The sequence below is a fragment of the Limulus polyphemus genome, unplaced genomic scaffold (assembly GCF_000517525.1).
Source record: "Limulus polyphemus unplaced genomic scaffold, Limulus_polyphemus-2.1.2 Scaffold81, whole genome shotgun sequence".
Lineage (NCBI taxonomy): Eukaryota > Metazoa > Arthropoda > Merostomata > Xiphosura > Limulidae > Limulus > Limulus polyphemus.
This window is the reverse complement of record NW_013665691.1, coordinates 1,165,712-1,179,985: the sequence shown is the minus strand read 5'-3', so window position 1 is coordinate 1,179,985 and position 14,274 is coordinate 1,165,712.

Here is a 14,274-nt window from a genome sequence, read left to right as displayed (position 1 = left end):
AAAGTGTAGGTTGAACTGGACCTTCCTTGAACTTGGATTTCGAGATTAAACAATTTTTGGCATACTAAGTTTGTTTATTATATCTGTTATTAAATGGATATATAATGTGAAGAACTGAATAGTGGCCAATGACACTTTTCTTCACTTCACCTATACAGTGTATAGTTTTTTTCTCGTAGTGACTACAAAGCACGTTAACGCCAACAGTATGTTTGATTTATTTAAAGAGGTATGAAAATGTGCATCAAGGAGGAAGAGAGCATGCCAGAAAGTACGAAATACTTTAATATACATCTGTACTGGAGGTATCAGTTCACGTTATTTTCTTTCTCCTATACCTTACAGTTTAGACTTGATTTTTGTATTCATGCCAAAACCACTAATTGTGAGCTACTGACCAGAGGGAAGACAGTCAGAGCTTTACTATCAACCCTAAAGGAATGTATGTTATTCATATAACGCACTAACAGCTGAAGGTGGAGGAAATATTTTGTGGTAACCATATGGATTCCCGGTTCTCTAGCTTAGAAATCGAGAGCTTTACCACAGGCCAACCTACGCCTAATATTGAAGAGAATAAAAGATTTAGAAAAGTAAAGAGAATACTAATAGTAAAGATAATAATAATAAAGATAATATTATTTTATTTTCAGTGGCTGAAAATTCACAAGACTTAGCTTGCCACACCAGTGTGAACTTGATTGTTAGTATTTCTAAAATCATAAAAAGCAAACTTCCAATTACCTAAAACAGTGTCCTTCAGTGCCTCCTGCTGGAAATAAATATATTAAATCTATTGTACAATATAATCATGTAACGGTTGTGTTTTCATCGGTTTCAAGTTTATATTTCTTTCAGAACCTAAAATTAAAACTCAATACAAGTTAGAAAGAACATGTACATTAATACGAAACCTCTAACCTACCGAATGACATCTTTTCATGCAAAAAAAAATTAAATTTCTGGTTTGGGTTTGCTTTAACGATACAAATACACAAAAATTGAAACATTTAAACCTTCCTATTTCGCGTGACTGGGATTGTCATTATGATATATTCTAATATAAATTTTCTTCAAACAAAATATCTGTAAAAGAGTATTAATTTTCTGAAACTCTGGGCGTTATATACATAATAGGATTTGGGGTAGTTTTATATTATGCTGTCATTTTTTTTACTAATTTTAAGATTAGATTGAAAGAATATCATGCTGATTGTACGAAAGGTGTTATCATTTTCTCAAAAATTTTGAAAAACTTAGATCAGCGTTAATTTAATTTACTCTGAATGGCTGTATATCATCGCACATTCCATTTTTAATTTTTTTTTCATAAAATATAAAATAAAACTTTCCTTAGAATCACAATTCTTAAAAAAAAATTCCTGAACAGGGGGTGCAATGGATTGCACAAGATATCAGAACGCTCACACTTTGCAATGTTATACGCACGAAGTAAAGATTAATTCAACTGACGTTAAGTCCTGTTGACAAAAAGACATTCGATTCTGTATGTACTAGGTTATAATTAATTAGAAGAATTAAAATAATGTTAATTTCTATTTATTAGAAATAATCGCCCATTTGATAAGGGCGCTTGATTCACAACTTGAGGGTCGCGGGTTCAAATCCCCATCCCACCAAACATGCTCGTCCTTTCAGCCGTGGAGACGTTATAATGTGACGGTCAATCCCACTATTCGTTGGCAAATGAGTAGCCCAAGAGTTGGCGATGGTTGGTGATGACTAGCTGCCTTCCCTCTAGTCTTACGCTGCTAAATTAGGGACGGCTGGCGCAGATAGCCCTCGTGTAGCTTTGCGCAAAATTCAAAACAAAACTGAACTAAAAACCTTTCGATAAGAATGTGTAAATATACAATATTACATTCTCTCATAGCAAAAAGTGAGTAGATTATAAACAATACTTTGAAATCTTGATTAAAGAATGCAATGGATAACGTTATGCTGACATAGAATACATAATATATATATATATACACACACACAATGTACATACATCACCTATTATTTAGTACCAGCTTGCGGATGATAGGAGGAGAAAATTCTGCCACTTTCATTTACTAAATATTTGTCATGTACTCAGTGTTGTCTCCATAGTTAAAAAGTAGTAATGTGGCTAATAGTAATAACGATGTATGCAAAGTTAATCCATAGCTATAATGAAAAGATAAATAGTGTTGAATGAAAGCCAATTAATATAAGAAGAAAAAAAGAGAATTATAAATATAAACTATTTTATGACTGTATTACAGAACCCCCCCCCCCAGTGGCACAGCAGTATGTCTGCAGACTTACAACGCTAGAATCTGGGTTTCGATACCCGCGGCGGGTAAAGCACAGATAGCCCGTTGTGTTGCTTTGTGCTTAACTTCAAACGAACAAAACATAAAAAAAATAGTCTTGTGAAAATGAATTTATATAATTTTTAAATATTAGAAAAAATATATTATGGAAGTCGGATGTTATACTGAGTATAGCATAACTGAAGAAGACAGACCAATGATCTTTTGAAACATGAAGTACGTTCCCCCAAGAATAAACCGTTAGTTGTTAATTTATTATTATAATATTATACATTAAACTACATAGTAGAAATAAGCCTTTAATACAATAACAAATACTACTTAAGATACGAATTAAACTGCACGGATAACTACTGTCAGAACATGATTCAAAGTAACTTAACATAAACACAAAAATACGTTATAAACTGTTAGAAAATGTGATCACGCACGATAATCAATGCAGAAGGAATAAAAAATCTAATGTTTGTGTAGCTCTCAGAGAACACAACAACAGTTACATTAATTCACATAGCAATGTATAGGATAAATATTAAAAAAATAATAAGAGAATAAATCATAAGCTATTCTGCGTAATCCTTTTGAAAAATTAATAATTAAGATAAGAGATGACTATTGCTACATACAGGAATATACAGTAAATGTTACCTTTGGTAATGTTTGGTTATGGACTCTAACCGCAATTACATGAATGTATTCGGCTTTTAAGTAAACGACAAATATGTTACTTACAACAAAATAAATATATTGTTGATAACCTTAACTTTTCGATCTTCGTGAAAAGATGTTTACTGCAGTGTTAAAATTTTAGTAGCAGACCAGTTTCATTGCTGCTACGTAAGAGTCATTTGAGCATGCCTTAACATGCAAGTCATGCATGAAAAGAATAGCTCCAGAATGTGCACTTCTTATTCTTCTGTATGAGACGATCCTGAGTGATACTAACGTACAGGCAAGTATGTTATGATCACAGTTTTGATGAGATGAACAACAGAATTGTTTTCTGGCTCAGGCTCCAACATATATATTCCTCTAAACACTTTAAGAAATTAGTAATCAATCCATTTGAAGGAGTTGTTTGAATACCTTGTGCAAGTATATCTTTGCACTTTAACCCCCAAGTAGTGGCTCCTTCTTGGTGAAAACACTTTTTTGCAACTCAGCATAAGTAAAGGAATCAGGTGCAAGGTAAGTCAGTTCAAAATGAGTCTTCCTTGTAAGTAGCAATATTAATAAATGTGACTGATCTGCTTTCAGAATTTAATGCAAGGAATGCATTTCATTGTATTGCAGATTTTTATATACACAAATCCTGTTGCATATCCCACAATATCAGTAGCATATTGATATAAGTGATGTGATTGTAATTCTGAGTAGTCGAGTATGATGTGATAAAAAATCTTTTTTTCCTAGTGGGTAAAATGTGGCTGATGTGTGGTGAATATTGTTTACACTTCTAGCATGAAGGATAGAAGTAATGTTCAGGACAAAAACAATTACTTGAAGTGTCCTATCTTATGGTGAACCAACAACCATTTGTATGCATACTCAAACTGTTATGTCGTAGAGTTGTTGTTGTACCCATCCCTACCTCTCATTGCGCTGAAGAAACTTTGTTGGTGGTTTACGTTTATGGACCTTCTTTTGTAATCTTGCTGGAAAATCAAAACTTGATGGAACTGCATCCTTCTTCAGTGAATGATCTTTTCCTTTCCTCTCTGCGTATCAAAACATTCTCGAAGAAAATATTTGGAAACAATTCTATTGTGATTCTTAGTAATGAAGTTATCACGTTTCATAGTTAGAACCCATATCTGTTTCTTCAGTTCATCTTTATGGGAACTATCAGGAGAGAAACTAACACATGCTTTACATAAAAAAACATTTATAAATCCTTCTTTGTTTTTTTTATTTGTCCAAATGGTGAGAAAGTAATTACCCTATTACATTATATCCAAATTTAACAGCCAATACAAATATTTCCTTTTATGTTTTAAAGTGATAAACAATTATAATGTTTAATTTATTTTTCTGGTTGGAATTCATAAGTCTTATGTATTAGCGTTCACTCTACTTAATATATGGTCCATCGGTTCATTATATGGACAAATATGCCAAAATCTTATAGTGTGTAATATTATTTATTAACAAGATTTCACTACTTCAGATACTGTAGAATGATTAGTCATTTTGAGTAAGATGGATTGAATATTTATGTTTAAGACTTTGAGTTTTAAATAAGTTAGTAACTACTAGTAGTAGTACAGTTCCATATTTATTAATGACATTGCTGAAGTGCTGACCCTGATAGCAAGCATATGTGTTTCTAAAAATAAATTATATTAAGTTTAATACATCATACACATGCTATAAAAATGTATATGAAACAAATTAGTAACAATAAAGTTACTTACGAAATGTAACACTACTTCTTATCTTAAACCCACAACATCTTTCTTTTTGTCAACGCCCATCTCTTTTCCCGCGAAAAAGATGTTAGCTTTAACTATGACGTAAAATGCAGTCATTGGGTATTCATAGTCAATGGTAACCGCTCATAACTTCTAAACTTTCGTTTGTTTGTTTCAGAACTTTTGCACAAACTACTTAAAAGTCGATCTGTGAATAGCCGTCCATAAGCTTAATTGATAGACTTGAGGGAAGGCAGGTAGTCAACAGTACTCGCCGTCAGTTCTTGGGCTACACTTATCTGATTGAATAGTGAAATATGACCGCCACTCTTATAGCGCACCCAAGGCCCCAGAGTATTTTTTTGCAACGGCGGGTAGCAAACCATCAACCCTCTGAGCACGTTAACCACTAATTCACGCACGACTCGAAATTCTAAACGTTCCTTCTCTGTTATTAACACGTATAAAGGTAAATTGGGCGTTTTATAAGCGAAGAATGCTGTTATGAAAGCTACCAACGTAATACATTTCAGCTTATTAACCAATTTTTGAATGGAAGTGACTCTTTTCATAATTTTATCACACTCCCATATTCTAAGGTATTTTCTATAACACATACTTTATAACGTAATGGATCACTAAATAACAATTTCTGAAACAGAGGCGTCATTTGAGGGGCCAACAGGGGTACCGCCCCTAAAGCTCAAGGGGGTGTCCAAATGCTAGTTTTATGTAATCCATTTCTAGTCAGGCTGGATTAACATTATATATACAAATTATTCCATAGCACAAAGCCCCGGATAAATTGAGGGGCCCACGAGACGTCTATATTCTTCCTTTCCTCTCTCCTTCTCAAGTCTTTTATGAAATGATGCTACTGCTCTGAAACTAAGTCTTAGGTTCCAGGCTACAAAAAGAAAGCCGAAACAGATACACGACGTTGAAGAAGTTTACAAGTGGCTTAGTTAAGCTTATGTAAAACTGAGTTTATTTTGCGCTTTTTCTCAGGTCATTTAATCCAGAAAAATACGGCTTATGATAAAGTTTCATTTGGAACCTGCATTACCGAGTATATACTAAAATATTTACAACCAGTGATCCTGCATATGTTCAAATCATAATATGAATTTAATGCAAAAATAAATGTTATTTACTTTAGTAAAGCCTTACAATAATATTTTTATAACTAACAATAAGATTTTCTCATCAATTCATCATTTGTTATAAGGAGGTTCATAGCTTGTTAGATGTTCTTTTAACATATCTGAGGATTTAAAATAATCTAGTCTTATTAAGTATAAGATTCAGAAATTCTCAACTTTATTTCAATCAATCAAAACAAAAGTTTATTTTTTACAGAAAACTACACCAGAGATGGTGGAACAAAGATCATTAGTTTATCGAGCTAAATCAGCTATTGTTAAAAGGCAAACTAACTTTGTTTACATTATTATCATGTTGTATTTTCTTATTCATTAAAATACTTTTATTTTCAGGAAGGATGTTTGCTAAAATCTAACAAATTAGGGTTAAAAGTAACATTATTTAACACTAGTGATCTTACAGTTTATTCTTAATTCTAAAGCTTAGGAATGCTTTTAAGAACAGTTATAACGTTATTCTGCTTTATAATAAATCTTTAACTTTGCCCTCTGTACTGTTCATACAAATTTTGCTGTGGTAAAAGCAACAACTGTGGTTTGGTTTACGAAGTTAATTGTTTTACTTTACACTGCGACACAACTTTATTGTTTGTTTTGAAGTTAAGCATAAAGCTACACAATGGGCTATCCGTACAATGCCCACCACAAGTATCGAAACTCAGTTTTTAGCGTTGTAAGCCCGCAGACATATAGCTGAGTCACTGGGGGAATAACTTTAATATACTGATTTGTAACTCATACTATATCACAAAAACTTTAATCATAGATTAAGATCTTCCAACACAACGATTCTAATTTTCTCGGTTTATGATAAACTATGTTGATGGCTTATACCAAATTAAAAACAACAACAACATGAAATAGCACTTGACATTATCATTACTGAAACTATTTTAGCAATACTGTTCAAATATATTAATAGTTGCTAATTAATACCTCGTTAAAAATGAATTAATTACTAGTTAGATACAGATGATCGTGTAGGTTGTTAACCATAACAACAAATGAGATCCGATCGCCACAACTTTGCCACAAGTAGTTAGTTTGTACATATGTCTGTATTGCAAATGTAGATTATAGTTTTTTTATGTAATATTTTAAATGTGTTTATATTTAACTTGAATATAGAAATTTCTCTTACATACGGCTGGAATATGTTACCATACATGCTATGTCAACAAGCTTGTAAATGGTATAAAGTAATCATCCAGTTCATGTACCTTTCGGATTAGGGAAAAATACCAATGAATTTATTATTAACTATTATATATTTCATGTGAGAAAGGTTTAGCCCCATGCATTTACATTTTTTAACTCGAGTAGGTTAAATTTAGAGGTATGACTGTGATACAACAGATAATTTGTTTATATCTGACAGTAGGTGGCGCTTCTATATTACGTCACGTGAAATTTAGAGAATAATTTGTAGTATGCTATGAAAAGCAGACCATAAAAATGAATAACTTATTTAAAATCATGGATTGTTTGTTTTAATGACTTTCACGCAAAGCAACTCGCTATCCGTCCTTAATTTAGCAGTGATAGACTAGAGGGAAGATAACTAGTCAATACTACCCACCGCCAACTCTTGGTCTACTCTTTTATCAACGAATAGTGGGATTGGCTGTCGCATTATAACGTCTCCAATGGTTGAAAAGGTGAGCTTGTTCGGTAATGGGGATTCCAACCCGTGACCAGCAGGTTGCAAGTCAAGCGCCCTAACCAGGCCATGCCAGGCTCTCTAAAAGATGAACCGTTAAACATGAGTCATGGGATGAACTTGAAGTGTGGAGAAAGTTGTATATGATATTCTGGACAGTAAGATCATCATAATACAGAGAGCTAACGAAGAAGCCAATCAGAGGATGCAAGGAAGACTTGATGAAATAGCTATTCAAAACCTCTAATTGTCATATTTTCTATAACACAGATAGATATAGATTACAAAATTTACAGTGCTGTGACAGGTGAAGTAAAAGTATGCATCAGCCCTTTCGCACCCAAAACATTCATACACTCAGATCACAAAAACATGTTCAGATCAGAAATTTAGAATTCCGAAGATCAGGATATCCCTTGTACTTAATAATATTGGAAAACAAAGAAATGTGGATCAATTTTGTGTCATGCGTACAAGATCCTTCCACAACATATTTGTTGAACAATCACATACCTTATGCAGCTGGAGTATAAAAGGGGTATCCAGGCTATTCCATACGAAGATATACCAATCAGGTTACCGGACTCACCCCTATGGATTCCTGTGCAATCAGACTATTGAAATTGGCGCTGGGAAACTACTGTCTTCGAAAACTAAATGGCTTATGGATATCATTAGAGAGGAGAGGCGTGTTTTACTGCTGAGCCTTTTGCAATGAAAATACGCTGCAGGCCATTGTTAAGACGGTTATCAGATAGAGCATAACCAGACGTGGCACAAATAGATATAATTTTTGCTATTTTTGTACTAATGTGAAACCATTTCATGTTTAGATGCTGGGAACTACAGATCAAACAAATATTGGCTTTGATCAAAGGAATGCAGAATACGTTGTCACCCTATTCATTGATTGTGGACAGTGAAATTACATGAGACTTAGCTATTTTTCGCGTATGTATGAAAATATTCGAATGTGTGTATATATACATAAGCACATAATATAAAGGACAGGTGTAATTTCACCAATTTCGTTCTTTAGTGAATCATTTATTCAAATACAATTCGTCTTTAAATGGAAAAATGTTGTTAGAGAATCATTCATTCAAATAAAATGAATGGGAAGGTTTTGTATTAGGTATGAACGAATCAATAAGAGTTTGGCTAAGGTAAAAAGAAATTGTTGTGGTAAAGTTAAAGACTTGATTTTGAAAGATTTGTGTTTTAAAGAAAAGCCCCATTGGGCTATCCGCTGTGCCCATCACAGGGAATCTGGCTAAGGTAAAGAGAAATTGTTGTGGTAAAGTTAAAGATTTGAATTTGGAGGATTTGTGTTTTAAAGCAAAGCCCCATTGGACTATCCGCTGTGCCCATCACAGGGAATCGACCCCCGGTTTTTGTGTTGTAAGTCCGTAAACCCACCGCTGTCCCATTTGGGACGCATATGATGGGAGCATATATAAGAAATGAAAAGAGCACATACGATGCGTTGATTTCCAGATAGAAAAGTGACGCAGAAATAAAATCATCCATGACAGTAGGTGAAGTATTCAGGATATTTCAGCCTATTTCTTTAATCTTCAAATATTAATACTACGTAAACAAGAGAACAATTTTCCATCGCCTTTATGAACTTTTCTTTTTATAATCTTCGTATATTTAGGTAGTTTAAATATTGTCAAAATTATTCGAATTACAATGAGCAAGTCACATGTCGCATGTATTCTACAGTATACAAAAATTAGTCTCTGTAGGTTCATTCTTTAGTGTTCTTAAAAATGTTAACTACCGGTATTTATTTTTGGCTAAAAGTGTTAACTACCAGTATATATTTTTGTTATAATTCTATTTTGGGGCTGTGGGTGTGCTTTAAAGGTAACCTTCAAATCCCACTATTCGATCAGACAAAAGTAGCCCGAGATTTGGCAGTGGATGTTGTTAAGTTCTATCTAGTCTGTCAGTTAAAAATTAGGGACAGCAACGTGTTGCTTTGCATGAAATTCTAAACCAAACGAAAAATAGTTTGTTAGTATTCTGTTCTTGTTATGGTATCTAAGACCTCTGACATTTTTTTTTGTGGGTATCATGAGACAGTATCTACGATTACGTAAACAAATACATAATGAACTCCAATAACATTTTGTACAAAAAAGTGTATCATCATTGTTAAGTTTTTATCAACAGAATCCTATAATTTTGAGTTTATTTTGTTTTTAAATCACTCTATATTAAGGTAGCCCTAGCCCTGTTATTTAAAATTGAACCAATTGGTCTAACTTATGAAAAAGTTTTCGATAATGACGAGAAAAAAAAGAGAACATGACTATGCAATTCGATCATTAAGCAAACAAATGATGAGTCTAATTGTGCCGATTCTTTAGTTATGGAGGGAATAGAACACTAAAGAGTTAACTTAAAGTTACGGTCATTAGCTACTACAGAGTGAAGAAAGAAACTTGAACTAATGAGAACATTCAACTTAGCGAAGATTGTTTCTTTCACTATGTTAAAGCTAATGAATAATTTAACTACCTCTGTTCGGGGGTACGATGATGTAGATCAGCTTTAGACTTACTGCAAATATTTTCTATACTCATTAGAATACGAATGTGTGTTGTCAACCTATATAATGATGAAACAAAAGTATGTTTTCTTTTTAATTTCGAAAAGTGGAAAAACAAAAATACTTTAGAGAAGTCTTTGTCTTAATAATTTAGTACACATAAAATCAAATATGCTTCATAGCAAACTTTTAAAGTAAAATGTATTATGATTATATTCATTAATATTTTTTTGTCTAGTTCTGAAACTGTCTGCCTATCTATTTTTTTTTTTATTCTTTGATTGCTATTAGAAAGAAGGCAAGGACTATAATGGGGCTGTTTGTAATTGATTCGGACGCTTATGAAAATTGATTTTGGTGACAAAATATAGGAAAATGAAAATCATCTTTGTAAGTTTACCTGATTCCCGTGGTATCCCACAAGAACAAGAAGTTTCTGCTTCGCGTACTATCTCAACCTGAACAAGAATATGTGTTTGACGTGATGTCCTACATGAGCACTCAAACAGACACTTCTTGCTCATGTAGGATATCACGTGAAACACACTTCTTGTTCAGGTTGAGATTGTATATAAAGCAGAAACTTCTTGTTCGGTGGGATACCACATCAAACAGACACTTCCGTGATATCCTACATGAACAAATGGTGTCTGCATACCCTAACACAATAACAGACAAATGACGCCATTTATTTCGATAATTTAATTTTCATGTTACTCAAAAAAAAAATGATTTTCGTGAAAGTTTATCACAGAATACTATATTTTCTTGTTCTAAAAATTATCTATTAAAGATGACAGAAATGACTGAAAACGCAAAGGTGTGGCAAATATGGTCTGCGTTATAGGTGAACGTTTCTTTACTCAGGCTTTTTAGTGTAATAAAATATGGTAAAAATATTTTGTTAACTTTGATTCATATATCCACGTGTAATTTTGAAACCGGTAGAAAAAACTCAAAAAGGACCTGATCTCGATAGTCTTCTAAGTCCTTTTTCAAAACACATTTTAGAATATTTGAAATTAGAGTGCGTGAAAAAAGGCTAAAACATGTTCTAAACTATGTAAATGGTATTTCAAGCTTGGTTCGACAAATATTTCAGAAAAACTATTAAAAAATCAAGAAACGTTATTAACAAAGAAACAGGCCCGGCATGGCCAGGTGGTTAGGGCGCTCGACTCGCAATCTGAGGGTCGCGGGTTCAAATCCCCGTCTCACCAAACATGCTCGCCCTTTAAACCGGGGGACGTTATAATGTGACGGTCAATCTCACTATTCGTTGGTAAAAGAGTAGCCCAAGAGTAGGCAGTGGGTGGTGATGGCCAGCTGCCTCCCTCCAGTCTTACACTGCTAAATTAGGGACTTCTAGCGCAGATAGCCCTCGTATAGCTTTGTGCGAAATTCAAAACAAACAATAATAGAGAGAAAAAAAAAAAGATTTTTCTTTAATTTAAGAGGTGTTAAAAGCCTCAGGGAGGTTTTTTAGGCCTATAAAGTGAAATAAATCACATTTGATTGTGGAGCCCCCTGTAGTCCGTCTATTACAGATTTCGAATCAGGAAGCGTAAAAATAACGTATTAAGTCTATTTTGTTTGTCCACCAGGTCTTTCTTCAATACAAGAACTCGTCAGCTAGTCTGAATCTATACTCTTGGCAGCCAAGAGTATATCGCAGAAAAATGCTATTTGTATGGAGATGTTTTTCTCACAATCCTTCACTCATATAGAAATAGACTGCTTTGTTTATTTTACTTTATTATTTTGACCATGACCATATTTTGTAGTAAAAACGCACATGATTGTAGTGCCAAAAAGATTAATTACAGGTTATATCGTGATTTTGCAAATCATAAAGCATAAGTAATTGTATTATATAAAATTTGAATTTTTCTTCTTCTTTTTTTAGAACAAATAACCTTACAGGATATTACACCTCACTGCCTCTCAACATCTTGGGTCAGAGGAGCTAATAAGGGTTCATCAATCTATTCATATTGATAACAATGTAATTAGTGAATTTTCATCGAGTAATACACATATACTTTAATATTAAGATATCTAAAGATGATATTTTAGCTTCAGCCATTATTAACTTCATGTGTTTGAAGACTGTGCCTGTTTATCAATATATTTAAATGTTTTTCTTCCAGTGAATATATGGTTATTCTGTAAAGCAGAGATTACGTGACATTTTGTTAACCTATGGTTTATATGATGTATTTGAATCCTAGATAATGTCAATCAACCTTGAAGGTTTCAGGGACATTTCTGCGTCAAAAGGAGGTAGACTCGATAAACAATGTGTAAGTGAAAATGTTTATCAAAATTTTTTAAATAGGTCAAGTGCCCACTCACATTTCTGACCATTTAGCTGTGATTATTAAGTTTACTTCTCATCAATATACATTTTAACTGTTTCTATGATTGAATGGGTTATTTTGCAAATAACAATGAAAATGTCAGTCCGATTAATGGAAACAAGAACCATTTTATTTCTTCTATTACACGTTTTACAAATTCACAGAATAACTGGACTAGCACCACAAGTAACGCTAGTCACTTACTTAACAACTTCTCCCGTGACTCTGAAAATTCATTGAGATAACAACTCAAAATTTACTAAAGTGAAATAACAGACAACTGACAAACACACTCGTTAACTCAATAATCTATCAAGCTATCTGCTCAATAATCTATCAACAGATCGGCCCGGCATGGCCAGGTGGTTAGGGAGCTCGACTTGCAATTTGAAGTTGCAGGTTCGAATCCCCGTCACACCAAACATGCTCGCCCTTTCAGCCGTGGGGGCGTTATAATGTGACGGTCAATCCCACTATTCGTTGGTAAAAGAGTAGCCCAAGAGTTGGCGGTAGGTGGTGATGACTAGCTGCCTTCGCTCTAGTCTTACACTGCTAAATTAGGGACGGCTAGCGCAGATAGCCCTCGTGTAGCTTTGCGCGAAATTCATAACAAACAATATATCGTTCAAATATTTTATCGAATTTTCAAGAATATTCAAGACGTCACGTACTCACGACGTTACATCAAAACTCTTTCTAGCGAACGATAGAAACGCCAGAATTAAAATATTCAATCCAATCTGCTAATGTTTCGTTGTTGAACTTGTTTAAAACTTTCAGTATAATGCCCAAGTGTTAATTTAAAGTGTTTGTTATCTGTTGTTTACTTTCTGATGCTATTATATGTCATATTTTTCACAATAAGAAGTATGTGTTGGATATTGTGATTGGTTTACATTAGATTTCATAGTTATCCTCTTTTTTTACGAAGCCTTGCTTATAAGATTAAAAAGTGCCAAACGTTTTTAGATGTAAAAAGCTACTTCGCAGACTTTCTTCTTGTTGGCAGTCTTTTTCATTTCCCATTTATTAACATTAGATAAATATATAGTCGTTTAATCAGCCTCTTTTGATACTTAATAACATTTACCACACAGACGATCTTTTGATGTTAATACTCAAAAGTGGAATAACAATTTATTTGTTTTCCCTTCCATTACCTACACTCAAAATATAACAGCTGTTAAATGTGGTTTTTCTTTTTTTTTCTTCGTGATGAAAAAAGTCATTTATTTGTTTGTTTCAGAATTTTGTGCAAAGCTATACAACAGCCATCTTTAAATAACTAAACTCTAATTTTGAGCTGATAGACTAGAGGGAAGGCTGCTAGTCAACAGCACCCACTGCCAATTAAATCTTGGGCTACTCTTGTCTAATCCAGGTGTAGGATTTGACTGTTAGTCTTATATTGCACCCACAGCCTTAAAGTGCGGAAGACGTTTATGCACCAAGGAGTCACGCACCATGAATACAATAAATCATATTCCGGGCACACTAACCTTTAGTCACGCGCGGTCGAAACGGAATTCAAAAATCAGGCAAAAGTAGCAAAACGTTTGTATCAGTAGAAGGGACTAGAAGTACTGATTCTCGTCTAAACTTTAGAACTGTTCTGTTTATATTTGTTCAACAAGATATTCTAACATTCTTACAAAACCCCATCTTCCTTCTCTTGTTTCAGAAGCTACTTATAACTTCAATGACGAGGAACGCACTTTGAGACTAATAATGGTTGGAGACGGCTTGAATGGGTAATGAAGAAAAACTTTAATATAAGTTTAACACAACAGCAAATACAA